The sequence below is a fragment of the Pipistrellus hanaki genome, assembly GCF_964339955.1.
Source record: "Pipistrellus hanaki genome assembly, chromosome: 2".
NCBI lineage: Eukaryota > Metazoa > Chordata > Mammalia > Chiroptera > Vespertilionidae > Pipistrellus > Pipistrellus hanaki.
Window position 1 is genome coordinate 69,090,832 of NC_140504.1, and position 15,869 is coordinate 69,106,700.

Sequence of the window (15,869 nt, forward strand, 5' to 3'; positions counted from 1 at the left end):
TTCCTACTGAGTGCAGAGAAAGAGATCAAGGTCATTTGAAAGACACAAATCTGTTCCCCTTCCGCAGTTGTACCCTCCAAGCACACAATTGACTTGGAGAAATGAAACAGTAACGTGTGATTACAGGCTACACTGGGAAACAATAGAAAATATTTTCCAAGACACTGAATGATTAGTTGCTTAATGATTTAGAAGATTTAAAAGGAAAGAGGTTAATTAGCAGTGACCAGTAAGGAAAGCAATAGAACATTAAAGTATGCGATATGCCAGTTTTTCTCAGGGGATAAATAGTCACTGACTATTGGGTTGTTTGGGATATTTTTGTGTGAGTGTACAATGAAGATTTAATTGTAAAATGCTAAGACAAAAACTGCCACATTGGCTTTACTGGACATCCCAGTGATTGGGGTTAAAACTGGACACTGTGTTTGTTTGTATTCTCTAGGGAACTTACTACTCTGCTTTGCTCCTTCACTCATGCAGACAACAAAGCTATGTCTACCCTATCCTTATAGTGTAGCCCCAAAGAAAAAAATAAATCAAAATGCAACTATTATTAACCAAGATGCGTTCTGTTTAATGATAGAAGTTAGGTTTATCTTATGCAAAACTGTATTCCTGCTGAGATAGAGAAATGAATTTTTTTTTATTGAATCTTGATGTATGCTATCCCACGACTAAAAACTATTGTATTATTTGTCCTTGGGATACAATGTTGTTGTTTTTTTACATTCAAATATTTACTTGCATTTATTGGAAGAACAGATCACTCCAGGAAGGATATTGAAGTCAGAGAGTGCCTCCACCCCATAGAAGAAAACTGCCAGCCAGATCGAGGCTGTCACAGTCCAACATGTGCTGCTTTATTAGTGTGCCACATGCAATGCTATTTAGTATTTTAAGAACCAGATATTAGACATAATCTTGAGCAGTGTGATTATCTTAATTTTCATGTTCTGTTTTGTAGGTGGAGATGGGAGCTTGTTTTTAAAGTCATTACAAAACCTCTCTCTGGGGTGGAAAATGTTAAAGTCTTAGACATGAGCAGAATTTCTTTTTGTGTCCAGGTCCAGAGGCTGACCTGGCTTTCCCAGTATCAGTTTGCTGGGAGTGAGGCTGGCACATAAGCCATTCTCTAGCTTGCTTTTCTTATTCCTTCAGTGGAAATATTTTAAAAATATTATGGCTCAGTCTAAGGCATGAAGAAAGCAGCCCTTTGTGTGTGACAGGAGATTCAGGAAGACACTTTCAGAAGTAAGAAGTAGCCTGCAGGTTTGGAAGCATCGGTGGTCCAACATGAAGCCAGCCAGCTTCATGTTTGTAGCGGAGAACTTACTGGAAGAATGTACTTCCTGAAGACTGCAAAGTGGCTTCTACCATTGAACACTGAAGGAGAACTGAAAGTCAAAAACATCAAGAATGTGGTTACAGCTTTACTATAATTGGCCAAAACTCAGAAAACTCTTTTTTTCACTAAAGGGATGTTCACATATAAAACCATTTTTTATTACTCACAAGCATCTCTTAAAATGGAGTGGATTTTATAAACCATATGAGATTTTTGTAATTATTAAGGCTCATGCAATTAATCTCAACCCATTCCCGTTTTTAAAAATGAAAAAGCAGTGCACAAAAAAAGATTATGGAAATGAAACAAAATACTTGAATAAATTGAAATATCAGCAGCTAATATTTTCAAAACCTGTAGTATGTATTCTTCAGATACTCAGGGGATTTTGCAGATGAACTCGATATTAATATCGGTCTCAATGAGACTACTTCAAGTGTTTGTTTTAGCACTTTCTGAGACTACATCTGTACAGAATAGATTTAATTAGCATTCTACATTAGAGTAAAGAGCATTGAAAATGAAAGATTAGTGGTAGGTGTGGTGAATCACAGAATCACTCTAATCCCCTAAATGACACAAGTATATGATATGATTACTAATCGTGCTTGAAAACGTTCATCTCAGCCTTACTTGTATAGTGACACTTGAGGCCCCTATGTTTGAAGATGTATTATTCAAACCTGTTTTTATTCATCCCAATTTATTGCATGTTATCTGATAGTGTCTAACCTAGAGAAATTGTTAGCTAAGTAACCTCTTTGTAACTCAGGGTTTTTTTTTTTTTTTTTTTTTTTTTTTTTTTTTTTTTACTAAAATAGGTGCAAACACTGCTTTATCAAGGTGCAAAGCAATAAGGAAATAAGATACCCTTCCTATGCAGGGACTTACTTAAATAGCAGCAAATATTTTCAGTACCAATAGTCCATTCTCTTGGGTCAATTAATCAAACTATATGAAAATAAACATAAAACCCAAAATAACTTTAACTAGTATTTTTACTATTAATTAACATTAGCAGATGTGTAAAAATGTGTCTAAATTAAGTGAATTGTTATTAAAATAATTAATAACAATACACAATATGAATGAATGAATGAATGAATGAACTAAGTAATTTTGAGTCTACTATTTTGCAAGCACAGTGTTGAACCTTGGGAAATCTAAAAGTAAAAAAATGGTGATTGATTTTATAATTTAATGGGAAATATAAACATTGAACTACAAATTAGACATGTAATGTGTTTTAAAAAAATTGAAATATAGAGTAATGTGGAAACAAAACAATAAAGTAAACCTACTATGAAACCTCATTTAATGCCTCCTCTGGGAAAAGTGTAGAGTATTTGAATGAATAAAACCTTTAATATGAAAGGCAGAAAGGAGTAACTTCAAGAATCTGAAATAAAAACAGAATTGTTTTTGTATTTATATAAACAATAGCATTTATTATATATCACTCTAAATTTACTCCAGCATTTTAAAATCTTTCAATAATATTTAACTTTTCATAAAAGTCTTATATTTCTGCTATCTTTGTTCTTATGTAATTTGTAGGTTCCCCTTTTTTTTACTGTGTAACTGTAAATGGTATTTGTTACTTCATTTTTTAAAGGTAGAAACCTCCATCTGCTTATTTATTTAAAAATTAATTAATTTTCAATTACAGTTAACATACAATATCACATTAGTTTCAGGCACAAGATAGTCATTAGACATTTATATGCCTTATGAAGTGATTTCCCCAATAAATCTAGTATCCATCTGACACCAAACATAGTTAATACAATATTATTGACTATATTCCTTATGCTGTGCTTTATACCTCCCTGATTATATAACACCAATTTGTACTTCTGACACACTAAAAAACTGACAAAAACATAAGAAAAATTAAGCACATTTTGTTAAAATGGAGTAAAATATTAGAGATGAAAACAAATATTGTGATGATCAAATAAATATTTTAAAATATATTTTCACAAATTATTGAATTTTATTATGTTAACAATTAGTAATTTAATCTTATTTCAACATATTTTGTATGAGACTCTCTTAGAACATTCTGATGGCAATATCTATAAATGGTCAGATTTCTTTTGTTTCCCTTTCCTTAATTGCCCCATTATAATTCTGTCTATTTAGTTATTATATATCATCTACTGTCTTTGCTTCAAAGCACTTTGTAGACAGAACACATTCAATCAAGTGTAGGCTAGGAAATGCAGCTCTGTTGACTAAGCTGATTCTCGAATTTCTCTCTAGGGCACAGCCTTAAAACACAACCTGAAACAACATTTTGCTGTTTAATTCATCAGCGGAAAAGTAGTTATGCTGAGATGAAATAAAGTTAGGACAGCCTAGGATAGCATGGCCATTTTGTGTTGATGGTGATCAGAGTTTAGGTTACTCAGGGGTCCTCAAACTTTTTAAAGTGGGGGCCAGATCACGGTCCCTCAGAGAGCTGGAGGGCCGGACTATATGAACTACTAATTCCTACTGTAACACCTCGGCTGAGCTCACTGCCCAAAAAACCTGGCGGGCAGGATCAGACTCCTCTGCGGGCCGCATGTGGCCCGCGGGCTGTAGTTTGAAGACCCCTGAATGCTCTCTCAGATTAACAGATATAGGATCAATGTTGCCAAATTCACGAGTTATAATTATGAACATGCATTCTGACATGGATGGAACCTCTGCTTTGGCTACAGAGTAGGAGAAAGGGGAAAATAAACATTGGTACATTAAGGTTTGACATCTCTTTGAGAAACAAAGTTAGAAACTCAGTCAGGGTATTCAGTATTTGAGTCAGTATACATTATTTGTTGGAGGCCCAGTCTGTGTTGTGAATGCTTTTTTGAATTGCATTATTGCATCTGGTGATTCGTTGTCAATTTAATCATGAGCCCATTGGTCTGCTTCTGCCTTCATTATTTCCACAGTATTTACATAACTTTGGAAGTATTTACATAGCTTTGCATTATTTTTTTCACTTTAAGAGTGCTGAGCAAATTTGTTATTAGTTTTTTATGTTTCCAAATGGTCAGCACTGAATTTAGTTCTTCAGGGGGTGGGGTGGGTGGGATTGGTTTTAATATTTGGTGCTAACTACCATCAGCACTTGTCTGTAATCTCTTTCTGCTTATTTGTTTCTCCCATGCTATTAATGAACTTCATACCTTGCAATCAAATTATTAGCTTAGTCACCACCTTAGCAGCATGCACTGAAAACAGACACAGCCAGTGCTATACATTTCAAGAAACAGATCTGTCATTATTTAATAAGATGTTGGTTATACTATCAGTAGCTTGAAATAGAAAAAGTCCTACTGCTCAACTAATTTCTTGCTTCTATCCCCTGCATTTGTACTGTTATAGATAAGTAGCTTTACCTTATATAATTCTCCATCCTAGACCATCTAAGCCTGCCAGTAGAAGCCCACAAAAATACAGTGTAATGGAAACTTTAAGCAGACAATTATGTCTTGTTCTTACTGTAACAGAATTTTCAAAGAAGTATATGTATGTATTTAAAAATATACCCTATATAATAAGAGAGGAATATGCTAATTATCTGTTATGACCTGAGGTGTAATGACCACTGCTAACAACCAGATCACAGATCTGCAGGAGTTTGGGTCAGCGAACTATAAGTGAGTGGACAAGAGCCGCAGGAGGGGGCAAGCCAGCAAGCTATAGGGGCCCAGAAGGTGGAGAGAGAGGGGAGGCAGTTGGGAGGGAGCTACAGGAGTGCGGGGAGTGAGTGGAGAGCTACAGGAGGTCAGCAGTGACCTACTGGTGCACGGATTCATACACAAGACTACTAATTTTATTATAATAGACCATCAAACCTCAGAGGGAAGGCAGGGAAGGGTGTGTGTGTGGGGAGGTAAGAGATCAATCAAAGGACTTGTATGCATGCACATAAGCCTAACAAATGGACACAGACAGTAAGGGGGTGAGGGCAGGTGTTGAGGGGTGGGAGCAGCTAGGGAGAGGTCAATGAGGGGGAAAAAAGAGACATATGTAATACTTTAAACAATAAAGAATTTTAAATTTTAAAAAATATTCTATTATATTTTAAAAATATGAATAAAGTATATATGTATTTATAATAATATAATATATAAGTATATATACATACTGAGACAGAGAGAGAAAGTACATGCTAAGATGGCATGATTTTGCACTGCTTTCTGAGGGTCTACTGAGCATAACAGGAACCATTTAAATTCTAATTTGAGCCCACTGATTTTTTTTTTTAATATGAAACTGTGTGTTTATTATAATAATCACTGGCTCTGCCTCCTCCTTTTAGGTTTTTACTATAGTTTTTCAGCTCAAGTGCCAAGTTAAATTAGGAAGTTTCAAACAGACCCTCTTAATTCTTAAAAGGTTTAAGAGAAAAATATGGACATAAGCAAAAAGCACGTATGATGTGCAATTTTTATGTCTGCCTTACCATCTGTTGCTCAACCATTTAAATATCTCATTTTTATCTGTATCATACAACTTTGAAATTTAATAACTAAAACATCTAGGAAAAAAAATATATATATATATATATATATATATATATATATATATATATATATATATTAAGATTCAAGAGAATAAAAATCACTTTAGGAAACTTCCTTTTGCCTGACTACTGATGTATAAGAACAGTGAGAGTCATGGGTGCTGGTTCCCTTCGGAAGAAATCAATTGTTGTCTCATCCACTCTCTCCCTGCGGGAATAGAATGAAAGGCACTATAATTTCAGTTGTCAGAAAACTTAGCAAAGTGTCTCTTTTCTGGCTAATATTTAAAAATATTTCACATGAAAGAAGGTGCCGACTTTGTTGTTTACATAATTTCTTTCTCTCTTTTTCCATTTCTTTCACTGGTTCACTGAAGAAATACAAATTACACTGGATTTAATGATTCAGTTATTCTTCAATGATCCATTTATCCCCATAATAATTTAGAAATATGTAAATTATAATCCCTTCTAGATGATTTAAAATCCAGTAAGTTAATTCTGAATTAAATTAAAATTTTTTTTAATTTGTGTGAATTTCTAGGGTTGGTGAAGAAAGATAAATGACAAATTAATGCCACTTATTCTTTAATTATTGTATAAGCTAACAACCTATATTTCTCAAACTTGGCCATAGAATGTAGTGATAATTTTCTTGAATATGAAAATCATAAATAATCTAGGGACCATGTCTTTTGGCACAAGAAATCCTACAATGACAGTGGGGAGAGGAATTAGAGATTCCATTACCTTGCATGACCATTTGGGTTAGGTCCAGTTCAAGCAAGCTATTATGTCCTTATCCCTGGACAAAAATACGTGCTCATTCTGAAGAAATTATGCTCCTCAAAGGCCACGAAGCTTTCCGCTAAACTTCGTGTGGTATTTTAAACCAATCCAAGTTGCACTGTAAAACTAAAAGAACTTTATATGTTAGATAGATGAGTAAGTAAAAGAAATTTGTAAAGCAAAAAGAAGCATACTGAAGATTAGGTAACTGGAGACAAACTGCAATGCTGAGTGATGTCATGTAGATTCACATGAAGTGAATGAACTAATTGAGGCCACCAGAATTTGCAGCTCTGAAGCCTCTGGAGAATGGACTGAGATTTTAAAATACATTCTGAGAAGCATTCATTTTAGAAGATTCAGTAGAATAAAAAAAAAAAAATTTCCATGGCCCCATGGAGAAACTCTGCACATAATGTCTCTCCTTTCTGAGATTTATAATCTACATCAAGTCATTGAAGCAGTGGTCTTCAAATGGGGTGTGACTATATCACAGGGTGCACACAATAATTCAGTGGAAAGTAAGAAGGGAATTTGAAAACATCTTTAAAATGTATTTTTATAGTATTTTGGATTTCTTTTATTTTTATGTATTTTATAAAGTATATAACTACACAAAAGTGCAATTATTCAATTTATATGTGAGCATGTACACATATATTAGGGATAAATTATTATTGATGAAAAATATATGAAAAAAATTGCAGACTTTTTCATTAGAGCATTTTAGAATTTTTGCAGTAAAGCAACATCACTTAGAACTTTTATCACCATAAGCAACTTTATGTGTATGTATGTATGCATGTACCATTACTTATGATCCAACGAAGCACACTTTATGAATCACTGTTTTAGAAGCCAGATGTTTTCCCCCCTCAGTGTGTTTTCATTTGCTGTATCCACTAAGAGGGGAATGATAATGACCTAAATTTTAGAATATTTTGCAAATTCAATTATTTCTGGAAAGTCTTGATCAGAGAGTACATAACTAAAGCAAAATTACCATGAAGTAGAATTTTTACTTATTTGCAAGCTAAGAAGTTAGCCTGCCAAAACTTAATGGATGCTGTTAAAAGACATGAGATTCTTGAGACAGAGATGAATGACAGACTAATCAGTAGACAGAGTATCAGCATTTTATTATTTATTTATTTATTTATTTACCAGTTCTCTAAGCTCCAATTCCTATAGGGAGACATGAGAGAGAGCTAGATCACAGCTGCTCACATGAGCTGCTTACAGGAGAGGAAGGCTGAGCTTAGGGAGCCTGGATATTTTACAATGGTCAAGAGCATGCTGAAGGCCTTAAGTGCCTCTGCTTGCAAGATATGCAGCAACATGAGAGCTTCATGGATAAATGCCTCCCAATTAATATGTGCTCATGGGTTTGGTTTTACAAAGAGTAAGCCAACATACCCTGCACCTAGCAGAGTGACTTCTTTCAAACCCTTCCTCACAAGATCATCTTCATGGGCACACAATCAGTGCAAACACACAAAGCCCTATGCTCAGAACCCCTACCCTCTATTGTAGTTTAATGGTCTGTGATTACCTGTGATTCCTCTCTTAAAACACTTAATTATGTCATCTTAGACTTTATGTTTTGCAAGTGAAGCTGTGTGAGATAACAGAGTAGCTGCAGTCTTGGCTTATGGAAAATCCTCTTTCCAGTTCAGCTCACTGCCTCCTGGGAACGGGTGTTAGTTCACATCTGCTGCCCCTGACACCCCAAACCATGCCCAACCTCCCCATGCCAGGAAGGCTGTTGCTCTCTTTCTGGGGCAAGAATTGGGTTGTATTCATTTGGGGAATTCCTTGTCTTTTGTTGCCCTTCTCCCCACACAATTGCCCAGGGTGGCAACCATACAGCCTTAAGCTTGTAGTTACACTAGCAATCAGTGTTGGGAGCTGTGGAAAATGTTAGCCCCTGTGAATCAGGAAGCTTAAAACAACCCACATCCTGGCTCTATATCCTGCTTTTCAGCCAGTCAACCATTGCTGGTTGAATCAGAGCCCGCACCCACCAAGTTAGAACACCGCCCCAGCAGTTAGCCAATCCTGTGTTGCCAGATATCTTACCACCTTGTCACTCAGTGCCTAACCAATCATACACTGCCAAATACTCCGCCACGTAGGCAACCCTGTCTCCCTTTGTTCCTGCTGTATATATACCGCTGTTCCAGAAATAAAATTTGAGGCTTGATCAGAAGAACCCTGTCTTGCCTCCATTTCTCCGCGTCTCCTGTCCTCCTTCTATCCTCCACAGGTTCTCCCTCTGCCCGTGTTGTCGTGCCCAGCGGGTCGGGGCAAATCAGAGGGTAGCCAGGCCAGGCTAAGACTATGTATAGGTGAGAGAGAGCCCCTATCTCACCTCTGATCCAGTGTATTCTGAGGACCACGGATGCATTTTGGCATGTGTGGGGTTTAATGACCCTGAAATTGCCTGTTCACCATGGTTATAGTAGCAGGCCACCAGAAGTGATACCTGGCTTGACTTTCCTGGAGTGCACCACAGTCTGAGTTAGTGCAGCATGCCAGTCTAGCAGCTGGTAGGAAGGGTTGCCCAGCTTGCTCTGAGTTACAGGTAGGACCCCCAGACACAGGTAACAGTCTGCACTGATGCCAGAGTCTCCCAGTTTCCAAGGGATCACTCCCACTCAACACAAACCTTCTCTGACTCCATGCCTGAGGCTCCATGTTTGCTGCCTTCCAACCTCCTGGGTCTAGGTTACATTGTCTAGTTCAGCCAGCATGAGGCATCCTCTGGGGATTAGCTGTGGAATGTAAACTGTATACGTAGTTTTGGAATTCTGCAAATGAGTTATATGTCCAGTTAAAACTGGCATTGTATAAAAAAATAAATTCATAATAATAATTTCATATTTTAATTTTTCCTTACTTAGAGTGATATTAAATAACCAAAAGCACACAATGGCAAGTCAAGAAAGAAAGAGCAAAATAAAGGAAAAAATTATATTTTGTATTTTTCGTATCACCCCCACCCCCTTCCTTTTCAATAAGGGTCCTCACATTTTTGTTTTGAACTTGGACTGTCCTGTGTATGCAGCTAGCCCTGCTCACATCATATATCTCTGCTTCTCTTCACTCAAGGTCCTTCATGTCAGAAGTAACTGATTTTGAAAACTGTTAGAGGAGATACCTGTATTCTACATCTGTTTCGTACTCTTTTTTCCCCCCACTTCTGCAATAAAGACCCTACACTATCTTGGGCTAATTTACCCTCTTGTATCCTGAGCCCTTTACTCTTGTTTTCATCAAGGAACCTCACACTGGCATTGATCCTTCTTCTCACCCCAAAACTGAAATCTTCACATTTTTTCACCTCTCCTGTATGATTTCCAGGAATATACAACATGCTTTACTATTATGCCCTGTTAACTTTAACACACACAAACAACCCTTTACAAACAAACAAGAAATCTCTTGACCTCACAACCATGCTATAGCTGGCTTTCCTTTCTCTGCTCTTTCACAGCAAAAATTCTCAGGTTTGTATAATCACTACTCCCTATCTTCACTTCACATTCATTCATTGTTCCACTACAATCCACATGCAGTCTATACACTTCCACTGAAATTGCTTATTAAATTCTTGAATTATCCTTTACTGCCAAGCCTGGCGCTTGCTTATCTACCGCCCCCTCTTACCCCGCCCACCCCCTCCCGCGTCCCCCCCCCCCCCCCACACACACACACCACCATTGATATTTGACTTTTCAGCAGCGTTCAGCATAGTTGCTGACTCTTTCTTCTTGGAATTCTGGTGTCTATGACTTCAATCTCCTTGCTGTTTATCAGTTCTCTGCTGTTTCTTCCTCTACCAAGACTTTAAATGTTAGATTGCATCCAAAGCTTAATACTTCTCTCTCCAATCTTCACTATACATTCTCTATTTCCACCCCCTACAGTTCTTATCTCCAGATTATATATATCCAACTGTTTCATATCAGATGTTTAATAGGCATTTCAGAATTAAGATGGTCAAATGCAACCCTTCATTTTCCCCAAATATGCTGGGCTCTGTCTTTTTAAACTCAGTAAATGATACTGTCTAATCACTTATTCAACCCCTTGGCTTATCTTTCTTTATTTTTTGCATGCTGCCAACCGGCTAGAACTGTTTTCAAACCTATCAACCTAGTTGGAATCTCTTCTCTTTTCCATCTGCTTAGATATCACTGTAGTGTAAGCTGGCAAGACTCTTGATTAGTTTCCTAATTTCCATACTCTGCAAACCTGAAAATGATCTGAGTGATGTTTTGAAAACATAAATTAGTTTATGTTCTTGTTCATCTTTTAAAATGAGTACCATGGATTATAAAATTTTGAATTATTTGGGACAAGCCTACATTTTCAAGCTCATCCCATATTACGTTCCCAGCATATTTCAAGCCCACTTGTCTCCTCCATTCCTCTCACAGGCCACAGGACTCAATTTCTTGGGGGCAGGCACATTAAAGGGCTGGCAGATATCTGAAACAGAACTTGGAATATAATAGTCAATAGATGTTAAATAAATATATACAGTACTTATTTGTCCTTCTATCTTTCTAAATGTGGGTTTATTAAATGCCTACTATGTTATTATTTGAAGATAAATTTCATATTTTCATATTTGTAAAATACTGCAAAAATCTCCGTGAAACAAATACTTTCACATATACTAGTAATGATTTCTGTTCTTAAAGTTGTTCATTTTATTCCCTTAATCAGAAACACTTGTTACTTTAATGCTGTGGTTTGGTTGTTTCTGTTATATCGATACTATTAGTGTAATTGATTGGTAGAATCATGATTGTGGGAAACCATATAGCTTAATGGAATTCTTGAGGACCAGGAATTAAAATCCATCTGACTTTATGCCTCTATTATTCTTGACCCTGTGCACACCTTTGCCTAAAAAATAGTATTAGTACAATATTTACAGGAGGGATGAGCAACTTTATTAAGCAGGGCATCATGTAGCTCTATCCTACTTATGGTAAAACAAGAATAAATAATAAATATGAACAGGCTAGATGCACCAAAATTCCCATTTTTATATGCTCTTTTATATTTTTGATATTTCAATGTATTAAAATACTTCCTCTGTGTAAATCTGGATGCTCTCTAGAGAACCATTCAATTACATCAATATGATAACCAAATTGTGAATTGATTGTCTATTGATTAGGATCATCAAAATAATAGGTAGAGGGAAGTAGACTTTTGGAGCCTGGGATAAATTCAAAAGTTGACTGAGCCAGGTAATGTGTAACAGTAAGGCACAGGGGACAGGACTCTTTCTGCCAAACATATGAGACTAAATCCACTCATCCTCAAGTCTATTTCCTCTGAGAAGCCTCAAATTTTTCAAGTCCCAAATTCCCTTATCACAGGGCTTATTGTGCTGCACCAGCTTTTTACACCTCTACAACCTCCATTACTGTTATAAGTTCAGTGAGGATGAGAACTATGAATGCCTAAGGCTATTTCCCTATTGAATTGAATAATGAATGAATGGATGGGTGGAACTGAATGAATGAATGGAGTGTTAATGTAATAGTTCATTATCATCTGGAAGAATAGCTTGAAGCTATTTAAAAAGCTATGAGAGGGATTCTGTCATGTTTGACCTCTTATTTGGATCAGATAAAGGAAATTTTAAAAACCCAGGAAAGAAATCTGTTGTATTATTTGCTCCCTGAATGAGGTGGTTTGCTGGGATATGACAATAAGAAAAAAGAAAAGAAGAAACAGAAAAAAAGAAACCTCAGGATGAAATCTTGACTTTGTTTCTTATTGTAAGTTTATGACTTACATAAAAATGAAAATAATACCTGACTTGAAACATAAATATGAAGTTACTAAAGTTAACAAAATATTAAACCACTACATTAATAGTAGATGTTATCATTATTTGCTATTACTTTTTGGATGGTGATTTGCAAAGTTTTATAGCAATATTAAAATTTGAGACTCTTTTTCATCCTTTTTCCAGGATTTAATCCATGCTTAAGGTAAACTAATAACCTTTAGAGTAATTTATAGAATAAAGCAATGATCTTTATAATACTTCTAATATATTAATTCCCAAGCATGTGCATATTAAAATACCTTTTATATAAAAGAGATGTGTTTTTTTCTGTATCTTCTGTAGACTTCTAAGTTTAAGTTCCAAAAACTTGAAGTTATAATTTTTAGTTTTAAAGGTAGTCCACATTTCAACTCTGAAAGTAGAATTCAAAAATATAAGTGTTCAAGTAATTAACTATGCTGAATAATGGCTCATTTTAACACCTGCCTGCCCTCTTGACTATATCCTTGTAGTAAACATTATCTGCCATACTCATTACATGTCTTTTTCAAATCCCATTCCATTTCTGCCATCTCCTCAATTTGCAGATGGAAATTATACTACATGAGGTAATCTGTTTTGAACAAAACAAAAAACGATTGCACTCAACCCATATGTGTATCATTTTCCCTACCCGGGAAATGAGGTCTTTCATACTTGCTTGAAATAATCATATATATTATTGTAAACAGCAGATTATAAAGAGATTAGGCTCTTGTTTGGTGAGGATTAAATGGTTAACTTGAATTTTTAAAATGGCTTTCAGAGATGAACCACTGATTTAAACATAATTAAGTTAGAAATGAACAGAAGTTATTGACCTTTGAAAGTTTAGTGGCGATATTGGTCTAGTTGCTGGTTTCCTCATGGACTGGTACCCAGTCTTGAAAGTTACAGGTAACATAGCACCGCTGATGAGCATCTCACCTGAGAGGAAACGTGTACATGGTCTGGGGGTCTGCTTCCAGAGAGCTACCTTAATTCACAGATGAAATACAGCTGAAAACTTCCTATAATATTTTGGTAATTTCATAATACATAACCTTTTCAATTAGCACTTCTGTACCAATAACTTGCAAAGTCATAGAGATTAATGCCAAGAAGTGCCACTCAGAGGACATTGACATGCGGCTTAACCGCTGTTAGCCTAATTTCTCGCCACACAAGGTCGGTGGAGTTTCAGTCACATTTATTCAGGGATAATTGACCCTTACTTGGATACCTGTGTGTTAATGATAGTTTTTAACAATCTGCCAGGTTCAAGTATATCTTTTGTAAACCATACTGATTTGCATTTATCAAATTTGAAGAAAGATATCTGGGAAAAACACAAGCATAATACTGAAAAAATTAGAAATCAAGCATAAAGAATTAACATCTTTATTTAAAAGTGAGCATCATCTACAATAATAAAAGCATAATGTGCTAATTAGATGGGACGTTCTTCTGCAGGAACTTCAGGATGAAGCCACAGTGGCCAGGCTGAGGCAGAGGCGGCATCTGTGGTAGGTGGGGTCTCAGGCCCTTGCATGAATTTCATGCATCAGGCCTCTAGTTATTAATAAAAATTCTCTAAGTTTAATTTACTAGGGAAGTAGTGGAGGAGAGTAGCTGATAGAGATGGAGCCAATGGTAAAAACAATAAGAAACAAGGAAGGTAAAGTATTCTAGGGATGTAACGAAGGGACATTCTTCCCACCTATAACTTGACCCCTGACTAGAATTGCAGGAGAACCAGATCCAGATTTCATAGAGACTGAATCTCATATCATTTTGTATGTCCTCCTTAAGAAAAAATTTACAAATTATGGTTATATTTTTGGGTAGAAAAGTGTTTATTTAAAATAAAAAATCACACCAACTTACAAATTACAAAATGCTAAAATATACCACAATTACAACATTTAGATTAATAATCAATGTATCGATAACATTTAGAATAATAATATAATATATACACAAATGAAAGTCTTGAAAGACATCTATAATCATTTTTAAAATATTTTTGAAAACCTACTCTATGATTGCTTTTTCATGTGTCAAATGTTATGTAAAATCTGCTATGGACAACAGAAAGATAATTAAGTCTTTTTTCCAGCAAGTTTGATCTGAAATTGTTCTCTATTATTGTTAGTTTAGAAAGTTTCTTCCTGTTTCATAATTCATTACTAATAATGTCATACAGTATTTTTGGATTGTTACCAAATTTGAGAGAGTATCTTTGGTTATCTTTTAGGGTTGAACAGAACATTTAAAGTTTATTTTGGGCAATGGCTAATCTTAAAAACTCCTTGAATTCATGACTTTGATAAACCATGTTACCATGGTTTATTCTTAATGCCCTTTGTGGGACATATTATGTTTTTGTTATTAATATAATTTTATGCCAAGTCAGCTAGAAATTCAAATTACTTTCCAATGATTCATTCTTTTACTTAAATTATTTGTAGAAGTCCTCAAATCTATTTATTATTTCTATTTGGAATGACCTTCTTCTACTTAATGACTGCTTTAGTATAATATGAATATTTTCTATTGTCATAGTTTACTTCTCAGAGTTATAGTGATTTTTATTTAATTTAACTGAGAAATAATATTTATATACAGTAAAATGCAAAATTCTTCAGTGGACAATTCAAATTTCTGATGAACATATATACAATTTCCAAGAGCCCAGAAATTTTATTTTTCTGCCTTTCTAGTCAATCCACATCCCTACACCCTTATATGCAAGTGTCCTTTTCTTTTCTAAAATAATAGTTTTGCCTATTTTTGCACTTCATATAAGTGATGTCATACAATATTTTCTCTCTTATCCATGGTTTCTTTTACTCAAAGTTATATTTTTGAGAGTCATCCATGTTTATTTGTAACAATAATTAATTAAAAACAAACAAACAAACAACAACAAAAAAAAATGTGAGCTTCACTGGTGTAATTCAGTGGTTGAGTGTTGACCTATGAACCAGAAGGTCACCATTTGTTTCCCAGTCAGGGCACATGCGGGCTCAATCCCCAATGGGTGGCATGCAGGAGGCAGTGGACCAATTATTCTCTCTCATCATTGATGTTTCTGTTTTCCTCTCCCTTACTCTCTGAAATCAATAAAAATATATTTGGGGAAAAATCCTGAGAATTCCATATAACAATTTATCTTCTTTAGCTGGGAATCTGAATTGTATAATCTTTATCTATATGTTTATCAAGTTGTCCCAGTACTATTTGTTGAAAAAACTTTTATTTTAGATAATCAATTGACTATTAATTTAATTCTTTGTCTACCCTTACCTTAATTCCACAGTCTCTATTACTGTACTTTATGAATTATGCAGCTATAACATTTCTTGTATAAATCT

At 35.2% G+C, this 15,869-nt stretch overlaps 1 long non-coding RNA gene across 3 annotated transcripts in view; it reads left to right on the forward strand.

The window, feature by feature from the left end:
* LOC311618287 overlaps positions 1-15,869 on the forward strand; it is a 1,465,663-nt gene that overhangs the window by 1,004,530 nt on the left and 445,264 nt on the right. Inside the window, exon 3 of one of the 3 annotated variants that reach the window (XR_014794288.1) lies at positions 2,121-2,165. The exons of 1 other annotated variant lie outside the window; for it this stretch is intronic. This is a non-coding gene — a long non-coding RNA (uncharacterized lncRNA). Of the gene's footprint in view, positions 1-2,120; positions 2,166-15,869 lie in introns of those variants that run through there. One more of the 3 variants, XR_014794289.1, reaches the window with a different exon arrangement.